The 4,615-nt window shown below is 42.4% G+C and overlaps 1 long non-coding RNA gene across 2 annotated transcripts; it reads left to right on the top strand.

The window, feature by feature from the left end:
* Positions 1-314: 314 nt before the first annotated feature.
* On the top strand, positions 315-4,393 carry LOC147731427 (uncharacterized). 2 transcript variants are annotated; one of them, XR_015308442.1, is made up of 6 exons: positions 315-382; positions 468-556; positions 655-742; positions 1,160-1,233; positions 1,332-1,363; positions 1,962-4,393. It is a non-coding gene; the product is annotated as an uncharacterized LOC147731427 (long non-coding RNA). The 2 variants fall into 2 exon arrangements; XR_015308441.1 differs by lacking the exon at positions 1,332-1,363.
* Positions 4,394-4,615: the final 222 nt, after the last annotated feature.

The raw sequence follows: 4,615 nt of genomic DNA, 5'->3' as shown, positions 1-4,615 counted from the left end.
ACTTTTACACACATACATAAATATTTTGTTATCAGGAGACCGGTTTTTCCATGTATTTGCCTATGGACGTAATACCGTTGTATAGCCCTTCAGCGTTTCATCCAGAGTGCTCAATGCTGATTAATTTATATGGTGAGGATTCGCCTATATACCGATATATCGCGGATTGCGGTTTTTTCACGATGAGCTCATGATACCAATAAGACCGTTTCACTCATTTCCGTTGTGGCTATTCTTGCAAAACGGAAGTGGTCATCAACGTTCTAGTCGATAAACAAACAGGGGAGGAGTGTCCCTTTAAACACACGCTGCATACTCTTCTTCCGCATTCGGAAACACCATTGCTGGGAGACGCCGGATCCACGGCCAGTAGGAACAGAAGGTACGTGAGGGTACTATAGATTGAAAAGGACTTTAGATTAAGTGATAAGCTAGTGGACACTAAAACGTTTATTGGGTGATTGCAGGTCCATGGACATTCGGATGTTTCTGGTGAAATCACAGAGAATTATCTATATCACGACGATTATTACGCAGAAATTTGGCCAGCATAACAGTAAGCACATAAGCCCTACTGGGTGTTTTTGCACATGAAATGACGTCGGACGTAGAGATGATACTCAACTGTATAAATGTTTTTACACGTTTCTCTAGGCATTGTTCATTTAAACAAAAGGAGTGTTCCTGTTCCGCTAAGCTAACTGATACGGTGCACAGAACATGTTTTAAATTTTGCGTACAGGTGAGCGCTTTTAACAAACGTGATACTACAGAGTGAGAGCAGGGAAAGTGGATTATTAGTGTTAAGACTGTACCATGCAGTTACTCGAACAAGGAAAGGCTTTGAGTGTAGATTTCGAGAAGGGCAGAGGTAAAACAGATTTGGGTCATACATTACAGTTGTAGCTGTCGTATAAAGGATACGGACTTAGGCGTACTGGATAGAAATGTATTGTTCCAATAGTGATATTCTGGAGGCAAGGCCGTATAGTTTCTTTGTGGTGTTTTAAAACAGTTTGTGGAACGTTTTCAAGACCAGTAAGGGGTTACAGAAACAAGAGATTGTACCATAGACACTTTGGAGAGACACTTGCTTATTTGGCCCTATTCTATGTTTTATTTCATATACCACTTCGGGCTACGTGCCACATCGATGAAGACATAAGTGAAGATCTCAAGCTACACAGTACACAAAGACACCCTTACCGGGTTGGAATTATCACCGGTTAAGTGGTAAGTGGACACATCAAGATGACTCTTTTGGCCTTTTAGAGGTTAGAATCAATCATAGTCGTACAAGGACATTAACTTAATTTTATTATTTTGAATAGGAAATACAACACACGCCTATATTAGAAGGAAGGTATGTGCCTGAATGCCCATTCAAGGATAGTAACCCTTACCCACACAGTAAAACACAAGTGCAGGGTCTTTCCTTATTCTCTCGCTGACGGTGATAAGCTTGTATCCTTGTCAACTTTTCTCACCTTTCTTTGCACAATATTTCTGCACGTTAATACAGTTTATCCTTGTGCATGAACGATTCCAGGTGAATTGCCTTTTTTCTTCTGTAAACGTGTAGCTTTTTACATGAATATATATAACTACAGCTTATACGTGAAAGAGCTCACCGTTACCGGGTAATATGTCACATAGCCACCTTTCCCATGCATGTGCATGTAATATACACGAGTGAAGTGTGCAGCAATACTATGAGTACAGTGTTTCCTTAACAGAAAACACAATGTAATGATCAAGCTTTCGTATTATGGACAATGATGGTCCGTATGTTCCCCAAGCCTTTCTTCTTGGGCAGATGTATTGCCGAATATATGTTAAATTGCTAAAAAACATGTATTTTCGAAGTTTTGACAGCATCATTCCATCATGTATAATTGGATGATGCACTGGACATTCTAGACAGAATATTCAGTATTGTATATATTTTGTTTCAATTCCAGCATTGAAGAGTCAGAGCGACCTATACTCTGCCGAAACACGTGTCGGCTGGCGCGTGTAGCTCGAGCAATAAAGAAAAAATTGCTCATACAAGAAGAAGTGGACAATAATTTGTATGGATGTATTGACCGGACTAACAACTACATTACCCAGTGTTTAAATGTAAGTGTGTGTGCATAGGAAATTGTTTTCAAAGTATAGGTGTTGTGTTGCAACATCTCTTGAGGGGTTGGGAAGGTCTCCCCTTTCCTGTGGCACCACCGCCTGAAACTACTCGGCCCGACAGGCAACAGTCAGGAACATAGCGGAGCTGCAAACAGTGGTACATCGGGAGCACCATCAGACCATTGAAAGAACGGATTGGTGAACATATCAGAGCACTCCAACGTCAAGACTTCTGATACCCAATGGAAGTACATGCAGCCACTAGTCCCATGCAAGGTTGACAAAGACGCCTGTCCTTCAGATTTGATGTTGCTGCCACTAATGCCAGAGGTGGCAACAGGGAATTGAGGCCTAGACGTCTGCAAGCCACATGGATCATGCCCCTCCAGACGGCACAACTCAGTCTATCACGGACCACGAGCTTCATTATTTTCTGGGCGAATGAACTCTGGTCACTGAACTATCCCTGAGCCATGAGCTTCATTACCTTCTCGATGAATGAACTATGGACACTGAACTATCTTTTACCTGCTCCTGCCACAATGATTAAGGACTGCTTCTCTTTTGTAAACAAGTTACAGTAGGTGCTTCGGAGCTATTAGTCTCTGCTGCATCATCAGTACATTGCATACTCATACAACCCCTGTCACCAAGATGATCTTGTTATCCACAAAGATGTGTATATAATGTCACTACACCAATATTTAATGTGTCACTGTCTCCCTTTATTTTAAAATAGCATGTCATAGCGGCTTCTATCAGGTTACTTACGCATATGCATTACGTATTTTACCTGTCATGTTTATGTTTGTATTGCAGTATAATTTGTCACAGCGGCTTCCTTCGGGCAACTAGTGCTTATGTATCTCGTTTTGGTCATCTATTATGTTTCCACACATGCTCTCTATGGTTAACCTCCAGGTTATGTTGTCAAAACTCATCGCCTTTGATGCCCTTCACCTTTTTGTACACAAGACTGCCATCACACCTTTCTCATGTTCAACATCCTCCTTTTCCCCAGCGATTCACTAGCTCCCATACTCCCTCACACCCTCGTTTCCTTGTGCACATTTCTAGCACCTTTCCTCTTTAGTGCCTTTAACTCACTCGTCCGTAATATTGGCAACACGTCTTTCTCAGTTTCATTATCTGGCATTTCTTACAGTGTGTTTGGTTTCCTACTACTTCCAATCTCTTACACTCTCAGCCACAGATAAATCCTCTAGTATATGTTTAGTACACTTCTACTCCGGCCGGGACTGATTGAACCAAGCGAGTCATGGTCTAGTTCTTTTCGTACCGCACCTATTTAAATACCGCTTCCTCCATCTTTCATGTCCGGATTACCACTCGGAACCAGTGTCTCCTCCCAGAACACCAGTTACCATATGCTATGCCTGTTCAGCGTAACCGCTCGAGCACCTAGCTGCATCAGCATTTCAGTCCCACTAATCGGACTCTATCTTTCACCAGTATACCTCGCTGATACGGCGCACCCGCCTATACTTCCCCGGAGATACTGGCTTGATTTGAGCGCTGCCTCTACTCGTCGCGACAGACCAATTTTTCACCATTTTGAGGTAAGCAACCCATTCTCCTGGTTTGACATTTCCCTAGACTCCGTGGGTCACCACTTTATTCCACTCTCTCCTTTTATCCTCCATCAGGAATGCAGGTAATGTGTGGCCTACCCGCCCTTTTTACACATCTACTCCCCATTGTACTAAGAACTCTCTTGTGGGCCCCGTTGTTTGGTCCTCATCGTACCCCCCCTGCTGGTTTGGAATTATCACTGGCCTTGCTGTGAGCATTAAATTGGTTGATTCTCCATGTAGACTTTTCTCGCTTTCGACACATCCCGCTCATTCTCCTCACCCGTGCTTTTTTCTAATCCCCTCTCCATAGATACTGCATTTCTCCTTGAACAGCCACACAGGTATTATCTCCCACCGCTTTGCACCACTTTCTTTTAATGCTATTTGCCGTGCACAGGTTAACTTTTGATCATATGGTAGCCTATCCCTACTGTTTTGTTTTCACCATTCAACTCCTTTTAGCCACTGTGCATATACTTGTCTCTCCCCGAAGATGCTTGTTCCGTGGTATTGTTTCGCCCACCCATCCAACTATAGAGCATGTGTAACAATTCACATTTAGTCGCCTCAATCTTCTCAAATAAATACCATTGTGTACGTGTAATTGTGTTTGAAGTTGAATTGAACATGTATCTCACTCTAGTCCTGTACCTTTTCATGTCACCTTACCACCAACACTCACCATGTTCTTATACTGTTTTACTTTGTTGTTTACTTGTTTGTTTTTCTGCTCTTTTTTGTTTGCCTTGCGTAGTCACGATCTCGGCACAACGGGATCTGGTTGCACATTTAGCTCCTTTCTTTATAATTCTGTTCACCATGCTACATAGGGTTTCTACTTATGGTGATTCATTCTTAAACCCCACCCCTTTTTTCATTTTTCCCCCATCCATTTA

Source organism: Lissotriton vulgaris, chromosome 2_1, assembly GCF_964263255.1.
Source record: "Lissotriton vulgaris chromosome 2_1, aLisVul1.2, whole genome shotgun sequence".
NCBI classification, from domain to species: Eukaryota; Metazoa; Chordata; class Amphibia; order Caudata; family Salamandridae; genus Lissotriton; species Lissotriton vulgaris.
Note: the sequence above shows the minus strand (reverse complement) of the source record. Positions and strands in the feature narration are given on the sequence as shown.